This window comes from Macrobrachium nipponense, chromosome 17 (assembly GCF_015104395.2).
Source record: "Macrobrachium nipponense isolate FS-2020 chromosome 17, ASM1510439v2, whole genome shotgun sequence".
Taxonomy (NCBI): domain Eukaryota; kingdom Metazoa; phylum Arthropoda; class Malacostraca; order Decapoda; family Palaemonidae; genus Macrobrachium; species Macrobrachium nipponense.
This window is the reverse complement of record NC_087210.1, coordinates 72,659,836-72,671,446: the sequence shown is the minus strand read 5'-3', so window position 1 is coordinate 72,671,446 and position 11,611 is coordinate 72,659,836.

Here is an 11,611-nt window from a genome sequence, read left to right as displayed (position 1 = left end):
TATATATATATATTATATATATATTAATCCCACAAGGACTACATTTTAACAAACCAAATTCAAAAGATATATATATATATATATATATATATATATATATATATATATATATATATATATATATACTTATATACGTATATATATATATATATATAAATAATAATAATAATAATAATAATAATAATAATAATAATAATAATAATAATAATAATAATAATAATAATAATGATGATGATATTTCAGAATGCAGGACAATTTTTTTAGTTTCGTTCGTCGGTAAAGGAAGTTAAGCATTTGGTTATTTAAATAAGTATGCTAGTAGTATATGATAATCTGTATGCTCCGATTATATATGATATTTTTCATTACTGATGTGACTAGTTATCAGCAAATTCCCTGCATTCCTTTTAAATTATATATAAGTTTCTTCTTACAACGCATTAATAAATCACTTAATAACTTTAAATTAAATGAATACATTGATAAGTTATGAGTAAACAATAGTAAGTTTTGGGTACTCTAAATTACAGTTGATTTACAAAAGATTTTATAATTATTGATCTTACAACTTCTGATATTCCTAATTCATTGTTATTTAACTCAGTCGGGTGAAAAACTAGTCTTTTTAATTATCAAAGGCATGAATGCACTATCTTATGAATTACAAATAAGATTTGACTTTAGCTATCGAGATCTATTTTTTTGTTCCAGGTTACTGATCAAAGATGACCGACACGGCATGAGAGAAAATCTTCAGGAAAACGCAGGAAAAAAAATTCTGGTAATGAAAATCCAACTTAATGTCCGTGGCAAAATGAAACGGAGTAAAAAAGTTACGTTACTATGAGAGAAAATCATCTGGTGATCTAGTCACAGTATGTTTGTTTTACAGTGCATTTGAGTTCATCAGTCGTTACTGTAAACAGTTGAAAAACTTCACATTAAAAAGAACCGCTTTACCTGAGAGAGAGAGAGGAGAGAGAGAGAGAGAGAGAGAGAGAGAGAGATGCGACGAATAATGGCCACGTGTACGGATAACAGTGCTAATAAACCGTCAAACAAGCCCCCCTCCAAGAAAATAGCAGAAAAATACAGCCTTCGACCTCGCTCTGCCCTCCAGAGAATACCAATCGACAAACTGCGAGAGTTGACGTCGAGGAAAGGGGCGTCAAAATCCGTGAGGTCGAGGGCTCCACCCCTTTCGAAGTACAGGCGAAAGACCGCTAATGCCCGCGAAAGGCACAGGATGAAGGAGATTAACGACGCATTCGAGGCTCTCCGGAGGACCTTGCCGGACTTCTGCGACCGGAAGACGACCTGTTCCATGACCAAGATCACTACCCTGAGACTGGCTGTTAGCTACATCCAGGAGCTCTCTCACATACTGGAAGATGGGAACATGAGAGACCATTCACTCATAGATGGTCTGCAAGTGGTCAGGCGCCAGAGCGGCCACCACCAAAGGGTTCCATACCTCCCATCCAATACTGACAGCGATAAATTCGTACAACAGCAATCGTACGAACTGTACGACCATACCCTCGAACGTTCCTACATCACAGATTTTAGAACTTCGACTTTATCTTCAGCCTCGTCTCCCGCCATGTGCTCTGTCAGTAGTGCCGACGAATTTTGTGACCTGCTTTCAGACGGCTCCAGTATGTTTGAGGACACCCTCGATACGTTAGATGATATTTCAATCCTACACGAAGTCTGCTCGTTTCCTGTGATTCTAGGGACAGATGAAGATGTCCTGCAACTGAACTCCTGATATTATAAGATGCGTAATTTCGTAGGTGAAAAGAAAATAATAAGCAAACAAAGGACAAATGAATAATAGTTTAAAGTAATTTTCTTGCTCTATTACCCACTCATAGTATTCACAGTGTTTCTTTCATATGAAACCTACTTAAGTTCATCCTTATTGATTTTCAGAATAGTTATGCAAATTATATTGTAACTTACACCACGAAGGCCTTTGGTTAAGAATGACGAAGACACTTTAAAACTATATGGTTATTAGAATAATTTCATCTCTATTGTAATTCACCACCATTACATCATTAACTAACATGAAGACTGTATAATGCCGATTGTTGATTTCCAACTCAGATTCTTAATTAAAAATTCAGAATCTCGTTCAGAGATTTGAATAATCCTTACATATTTCACCTTAGGATTAACAAGAACATATGATAGAAAATATTTTTGTTTTTATTACGATTCTTGTGAAACTTATTCTTTTTGTAAATAGCCTAAATTCCTTCGCTCTATTAAACTTCATAGAATTTTGTGCTTTTAATTTCCAGATTTCACAAAGATATCTGCAAAAAATATCGGAGTGTAATTCCGGGTTAAAGTGTTTTTAATGATATATATTTTCAAAGAATTAATATCATCTGAAGCCTTGAAATGATAAAACTCACGAAGCGCAGATTATGTTGATTACTTTATCTAAAATATTGTCCTTTTATTACGATGATATATTTTACCTACATCAGTTTTCCAACACTGCCAATTCCTTATTTTTTCTATGGTAATTTATGGTTTAAACAGTTCTTATAAAAACACTTTGTCAGCGTTTAAAGGTTTCAGTATTATAAAAAAATATTTAATCAATAGTTTATTATTACAGAGTTGCTGAATATGTTATGTTCAGTATATCATAAGTTCATAATGTATTAAGTGCATAATCTTTTTTATTTTCAGCAAATATAGGTACTCGTCTTTCTTCATATCAACACATATGAGCTCAATTTTTCATCTTGGAATTTGGTATATCCAAAGTATTTACAACAATGACCATTCTTGGAATCATTTATCCTCTGTCAACTAATGTCGTTAGAAGTTTAGGGCATCTTACAAGTTAGTGTTTCCAGCATCCTCTTTATACCACAGGAAAAAGGCTGAAGGATAACTTTACACAATATTGACAGAAAGAATGTTGGTTGTTTTCACATTCCTCTCTGTTCTTACGGGTTTACAAACTTTCAACGTGGCTCCTTAACATATCAAACAATATCTTACTCCCATGTTTTTTTTTATATCTTAGGGCAAGATCAGCTGTGTAGAGAAAGAGAAACACCGGAAAGTACATACTGTGTGATTAACGTTTTCGCATCAAAATAACTCACGTCTATATTGACCATGCTGTCTTCCCGCAGTTAATCCGACAGATGTTGTTGTCGCAAAGTTAACCAAACCATTTATACTAAATTCGAGATAATGTTACGTGTTTACCATTCTTTGCATACCGCTCTGTGTTTCCCAACATTCAGCTAAGAACAATTTGTTTCTCCGCTTTGACACCCAATTTTTAAACTGAAGTCGACGAATCACCGCAATTTTCCTTTTTATTATCTTACACTCATTCATAAACTAGAAGCTGAGTACGAATAAGCAAATGAGAGAGAGAGAGAGAGAGAGAGAGAGAGAGAGAGAGAGAGAGAGAGAGAGAGGGTTGGGAAGTGTTGTCCAGAAGGCTAATACGTTTCGATTAAAGGTATTCATACAGTAAAAACGACCCGTATAGTTAATCGCAAATAACTTGCTGATTAACATTACAACGATGCACTACAAAAGTATAAAATGCACAGTAACTTCTTATTTTTCTTAGCCATTACGAAATGTAAGGTAATATAAAATTTGTGTATACCACGTAGCCATGAAATAATAATTGATATATTTCTATTCTTAATGTATTTCTATGCTGGCTGTGAATAAAAATAAAGACTGAATGAAGTTTCGCAGGGAATGAGAAATTCAGCTGCGATATTCTTGAGTCTATGTGACTTTAATTAATCTTTTAAATCCCTTAATAAGAGAGGAAGCAAATACTAGGGAAAAAGTTGCCAAGATTTTGTTCTCCTAAGCATACACGTTTCGTTTTCCTTAAACCAGATTAACAGCCACCGAGGAATGTTTATTTATGTTGTTTTATTTTCGTGGTAAGTTTCATCGATCAATAGAGAACAACTCGTGCAATGGCTTCATGATGAGGGTACGCAGATGCCGTGTTGCGTAGCGGTGCCCGGCCATCACTTGACAACAATGGTGGCATTTTTCTCTCTTGCCATTCTTCTTACTCGAGAGGGAACACAGCAGGAGACAATGCTGGCGAACCTGATGGATGATACAGCCGTAGAGCTGAGTGGACTACATTATTCACTAATCTCATCCAGCATAAAGTGTATGAAGAGACTTGATTGTATTTGGGATTGTTCCTGATACAGCGAATGTAACCCTATAAGTTTTAGAATTTAGCTGAAGGGCGAACCGGGTCAATGGTAATGCAAATTATACTTTATTTTCTATATAGCATCTCTGTATCGGGGGTTTTGCCTAACGGACCGTATGACCTGCCTGGTCCATTATCTATCAGCATATGGGTTGCTGGTCATAAGTACTTGTCCTCCATATCGCAGACAGGTTTTAAGTCTTTGTGCTACTGTATTGTGCAAATTTCACATTCACATTTAATTTTCTGTTAAAGAAAACTACCGAGATGGCTATTTGTCTGCCTGTCCGCACTTTTTCTTTCCCCCCTAAGATCTTAGAAAGTAATGAGGCTAGAGGGCTGTAAATTCGTATGTTGACCACCCACCCTCCAATCATCAAACTTACCAAATTGCAGCCCTCTAACCTCCGAAGGTTTTATTTAATTTAAGGTTAAAGTTATCCATAACCGTGGGTGTGGCACCGTTATAGGTACCAACAACACAGGCCACCACCGGTCCGTGATTGAAAATTTCATAGACCTCGGTTGAGAGTTTCATGGGCCGTGGCTGAGAGTTTCATACATCATTATACGCTGTACAGAAAACTTGATTGCGCCCAAGAAACTTCGGCACATTTTTTACTTGGTAAATATCAGGTCCAATGACATCTTACAGTAAAATTAATGTACGTATGCCCCAGCGCACAATTGTGATTGAACAAGTACTACGTAAAGGACTATGTTCCAATATCTTCAATCGTGACAAGGGCTTTGATGATGGAAAATCTTTCAAAATTGTTTAGCGTCTAGAAAAGAACGCATTGTGGTTCTGACCTGACATATCGGATTTGGTAGTGGCGCTTTTGAGTGATCAGTTTTTTGCCTGAAATGGCAATAATCTCCGAGGAATTATGATTCAAGGTTTTTGCAGCATTTGCATCACTGCAATGCAATGAGTTAGTAGTGTAAGAACCTTTGTTCCCATGCTGTAATGACGAGGTTTTGATTCCAGTTAAGATACAGGAGGTAAGATATTTTTCTCAGGTTTTGGGTACTCTGTATTTAAGGATATTTCCTACTCAGTCTGGACTTATCTGGACTTACAGTGTGTTTCGTAATCTACAATGCAAACATAGCCTAAATGACAGGTTGAGGGTGCTTTTATGAGCTAGGAGTTCTTCCTTTGCAATAAATTAAATTCTGTCAATAAATACATAATAAGTCGGGTTTGGAATTCATTAAGCAAAAATGGTTTACAGGACAACACGATAAAAGTGTGGATCTTGAGCATAACGAAAAATCTGAAGATACTCAACTAATAATTTAGGAACAGCGATAAACAGTAAGAATACAATAGCGCAGCATACCGCAACACGACCTTCAAGAAAAACCAAAGACATCAATACAAAAATTAGCCAGATGTCATCATTAGTGATGACAAATAATGCACCTCCCCAAGAGAGGGTGAAAAGGCGGTAACCAACATAAAATCTGTATGTTCGGCAGGGAAACATAAATTACTCACATTTACATATGTTACAGCGAAGACCTTTGTAATATGAATGGAAGCAAGGTGTTGTCTTTCACTGCTTTACAAAAGCTCTCAAACAAAAAGGGACAAATGGCTGCAGAGGCTGGATTAAAATGTTTTATTTTAACCGAACCCACTTCAGAATCCTTGTAAAAACTGATTCCAGTTAAGATACAGGAGGTAAGATATTTTTCTCAGGTTTTGGGTACTCTGTATTTAAGGATATTTCCTACTCAGTCTGGACTTATCTGGACTTACAGTGTGTTTCGTAATCTACAATGCAAACATAGCCTAAATGACAGGTTTGAGGGTGCTTTTTAGGGGGAAGCTAGGAGTTTCTTCCTTTGCAATAAATTAAAAATTCTGTCAATAAATACAGAATAAGTCGGGTTTGGAATTCATTAAGCAAAAATGGTTTACAGGACAACACGATAAAAGTGTGGATCTTGAGCATAACGAAAAATCTGAAGATACTCAACTAATAATTTAGGAACAGCGATAAACAGTAAGAATACAATAGCGCAGCATACCGCAACACGACCTTCAAGAAAAACCAAAGACATCAATACAAAAATTAGCCAGATGTCATCATTAGTGATGACAAATAATGCACCTCCCCAAGAGAGGGTGAAAAGGTAACCAACACATAAATCTGTATGTTCGGCAGGGAAACATAAATTACTCACATTTACATATGTTACAGCGAAGACCTTTGTAATATGAATGGAAGCAAGGTGTTGTCTTTCACTGCTTTACAAAAGCTCTCAAACAAAAAGGGACAAATGGCTGCAGAGGCTGGATTAAAATGTTTTATTTTAACCGAACCCACTTCAGAATCCTTGTAAAAACTGGTCACCAACAAGCTAAAACTAAATTGAAAATAGTATGTTTAATTTTGCATGTAGATTTTCAAGCATTGATAAATAATTAAATCCTCATCCAATATGCCATGAGGTCAAGGGAAGTTTAAGAGAGAGAGAGAGAGAGAGAGAGAGAGAGAGAGAGAGAGAGAGAGAGAGAGAGAGAGTAATCCAGATCAAACAATTAGTTAATAATGGTTTTTAAAATCAAGTATCTAACCCTATTATTGCAGGACTGAAGAGATTCCTCCCATGGAGAACCATTACATTAGATTCTCATTAAAAAAAAAAATGTGGTTATCATAAAAGATATGTAATTTCTTAGTGTACAACTGATTAAAGTATCTAGTGCATCGCTCACATCTTGAACAAAAAAGCAGACAAAAATAGAAAGGTAGAAAGAAAACTTTCAGGTTCTTACATTTTTTTCTAGTTCGGTTCCTGTTTTAATAAAGACAAAAATAAAAAGGGTAACGTTTGTCCCAAAAAAGCTTAGTAATAAGCGTTATTAGCAGTAATTTACAATATCGATAAAAGAAATCTTTCAAACACAAGCCACCTCAAATGTCGTTCCCGCAAAAAAGGTCTTGGCTTCGTCAACCTTTTTCATGCATTATGACTCTAGGGTTAAAAAGGAAAGGAATGATTTCATAACAAATGCGATAACATACGTGAGTTGACTCATTGTTACGGTTCCGTTCTCATTGCATTTTTTCCATCTTGTTTGAATGTCATACTTTTGTTTATCAATCGACGCCACGTCTGTTATGAAAATAATAGCAAATTGCCAGCTATTACAGCGCATGCTTTGGGTGAGAGTCAAACAGCAGACATCAATATTGCAATGAATGCTGATAATGGGTCAAAAATGGATTAAAGTTAATATAGATTCGGTTTTGTGGCACCAGGTACGTGCTTTGGTTATCAATATCTGAAAAAGACATTACATCAACCACACTTTGAATGACCTTTAGATATATTATATTTCTCGCATTTTAAAACACACACACACACACTCACACATACACACACACACACAGATATATATATATATATATATATATATATATATATATATATACTATATATATATATCATATATATATATATTATATATATATATATATATATATATATATAGTGATATGATTGCATAACCTTTTAAATACTATTAAAATACTGTTATGTCTCTTTTAGGCTTGAAAATGTTATGAAGAAACAACGAAACGCGTCGCAAATAAAATGTGGTGTCTCTTATTCTGCGATCTTCTTTTCATACTGAGAATATATATATATATATATATATATATATATAATATTTATATATATATATACATACATATATATATATATATATATATATATGTACACACATATATATTACATACATATATTAGTATATATATATATATATATATATATCATATCTATATTATATATATATTATTAATCCAATAAAATATATATATATTATATACTATTATAATTTATATGATATTATATATATCTATATCGGTGTTGGTCTCGTGTGTCTCATATTATGGGAGTGCGTAAGTCTGTCGGCATATCTATTATCATATTAATATATATATATATCTCATATATATCTATCTATCATTCTATCTTGTATCTATATCTATATCTATATAGATATCTATATATATATATATATATACGCTGCTGTAAACTAACTACCGAGTATAAAACTTACTGCGCAAGTCAGCAGAGGCACAATGCGTTTCAGGAAGCGAACCTAAGTGGTTTTCCCGCCAGGGATCGATCTCGGGAGGCAAGACTGGCATCCTCAACTGTGGAAAGCAAAGAAACTTAACATTAGAGCCATGAAACTTCCGTATGATACTTGTTCAATATACTTCTAGTTATATTCTGTCGGAGATAAATGGTGACTTTCAAAACCAGTGTCCCTCGTTAAACTTAGGTGACTATATATATATATATATATATATATATATATATATATATATATATATATATATATATATATATATATAGTATACATATATATATGTGTGTGTGCGTGTGTGATTTATAGTCACCTGAGTTTAATTAATTAACTAGGGTGGTTTCGAAAGTCATCCTTTATCTCCAGTATGGATACAATTTACATGCGTATACAAGAAAATAGGTGGAAAAATAAAGAACCTGAAAAGTCACTGTGGCTACTAAAAATCATACAAGCAAAATCAACCCATTTCCACACTTCTATTTATCAATAGAGCTATATCAATTAAATGCTATATCACCTTGTATTTATACCCTTACGTCTTTAGTACATTTATAAAAAAAAATTGGCACTTATGACATTTCCATTAATATTTTTTTTTTTACAGTCGATGTTTCAGTTGATTAATACCTGACTGATGATACTTGCCGCGGAAGAACGCATGGTTATAAACTGATGAGTCTATTTGCAAACGTAAAATATTAAAAGTATTATCATTTATCTTTCTATGATGATTAAATTCTTCTTGTCTGACGGAAAATTTACTGACAGACAATGGCCTAATACACATCTGTATTCTAATACTATTTGGATGAAACCATCAAAATTATAACCTTAAAATGATGTAAAACCTGAAAAAATTTTATGTGAGATAATGAAAACGCTTGTTATCACTTTCTGAAGGAAGCGGGCGGCACGGTCTAAAACTTGATTGTGGAAATCTAGGCAACTCGACTAATTCGTGCTTATAAAATTATCTAGACCAAGTAGATGCAAACACGCAGAAAAATAACTGGTATTTACCTTATATCACATTAGGATGCGTATCTGCCATTGCATTCATGTTCATAGAAAATTTAATGAGAACCAGAATAGGCCCTCTTGGCATGTTTTATCATAATTTAGACCTTGGTAATGGGGTTTTGTTTAGTAAGCAGCGGGTTTCTTTTTTTTAATTTGTTACATGTCGTGTCTATAAACAAGGGCCTTTGAAATGATAATAATACTTCTAATTGTATTATGTGAAATGTCAAGACTACTGATATGAATAACGCCCACGATTATTGTTATGTCCCAAGCCGCGCTGTTTTTGTCTACCAAGAAATTTCATTGAAACATTAACGCGCTCTGCCAAAATATGAAAGCCCACACATCTATATCATGCTATAATTATTTACAGCGAAAAATAAAACGCGAACAAGAGACCAGAACGTATTTGGTTTCTTTCCTTGAGAAATGACGTGTGCCTCTTTTGAACCAAGCTATGACGTAGGTAGCTGGTGGTTAAAAAAAAAAAAGTTAAGTATATTTTAGTTTAACCAGACCACTGAGCTGATTAACAGATCTCCTAGGGCTGGGCCCGAAGGATTAGACATTTTTACGTGGCTAGGAACCAATTGGTTACTTAGAAACAGGACCTACAGCTTATTGTGGGATCCGAACCACATCGAGAAATTAATTCATATCACCAGAAATAAATTCCTCTGGTTCCGCGTTGGCAGAGCGGGAATCGAACCCGGATCATGAGATCGGTAGTCGAGCTCGTAACCGACTCGTCGAACGAGGAACTGATAGCTGGTGGATAGTCAGTATGTCATGGGTCATATTAAGGGTAGGGAAATGTCTGGGAAAAGATGTATGGTGTATGGCGTGACTCGGTATTAGGTCAGAGGTTCGGCCACGGGCTACCGCCACCAGTCGACCCACCAGTAGACGGGTACAAGACTCAGCTGGGAGTCAAGTATGGGTATGGGACTTGAAGTGCTATCATCTTTAAAAACCTGCTTAGAACCGGAGGGCGATACCCTATAGTGCCAGGCCCTTACGCGCGCGTACACACACACACACATACACATGCATATATACTATATTTTATATGCATGTATACATACACGTATATATACATATTATGTATATGTAAATATAAAAGGACCCATAAAGATATTGATATAAATGCATAAGCTGAATACGACATGACAAAAAATATAAAAGTAAAAACTACTTCATATTTGCAAATTTTTTCTGAGAAGATATTATTGAAAAGGTATTTTGAGAAGTTAAACAAGTATTTTTGTTTCTATGTATAATTCAGGTAAGCCAAGGAAAATAAAAGACATACTAAAAGAGGGAAATGAAGCACACAATCCTTCATGTTTCACCTCTTAATATTCTTGTGGTTTATCCCGTGAGGAGATTCACCCTCAATAAAGACCGTATTTTATTTCTAATATATTTTGGATTTATTGTTTTTTAGGCGATAGTAAACAAATATGGCAATAGGAAGAAAGTAGTTACAAAAATCTCAAACAACTTTTCTTTTCCAAGATTGCTAATGAAGTAAACTGGCATATTTTCTTCCGATTCAAGTCGTAGAAATAAACAAGTTATTCGTGTGTCTCATTAATGGACCTTTTAACTGAACATAAACACTTCAGTTATTCGCAATATAAAACAGCGTTACAGTCTTGCAGCAAGAGACACTCTGGACATTGAATTAACAAGGAAACGAAGCACAGTCATTCTTCATTATCAGGAAATATTAGTAATTTTTTGTGGTTATTCATGAAATCCAAAGAGAGCATTATGTACGTCTTACTTTTTTCAGACCACTGAGCTGATTAACAGCTCTCCTAGGGCTGGCCCGAAGGATTAAATAATTCTACGTGGCTAGGAACCAATTGGTTACTTAGCAACGGGACCTACAGTTTATTGTGGGATCCGACCCGCATCAAGAAATGAATTTCTATCACCAGAGATAAATTCCTCTGATTTTGAATTGGCCTAGCAGGGGAGGAATCGAACCCGGACCCTGAGATTGTTAGTCGAGCACGCAACCGAATCTTCCAACCAGGAACTGTTATCCGGAGCATTCGGCACAAACCTTGTATGGCGATCTGTTAGCTAACTCCCATATGTCAATTCTTTAGACCCTGCGTTGCCACTTTTCCTGTTTTGAGTATAAAAGATTCAAGATGGTATCAACAGTCTTTGACTACGAATTACTGCGAAAGTATTTTGTCTTCAAACTGCTGTTTTATAGT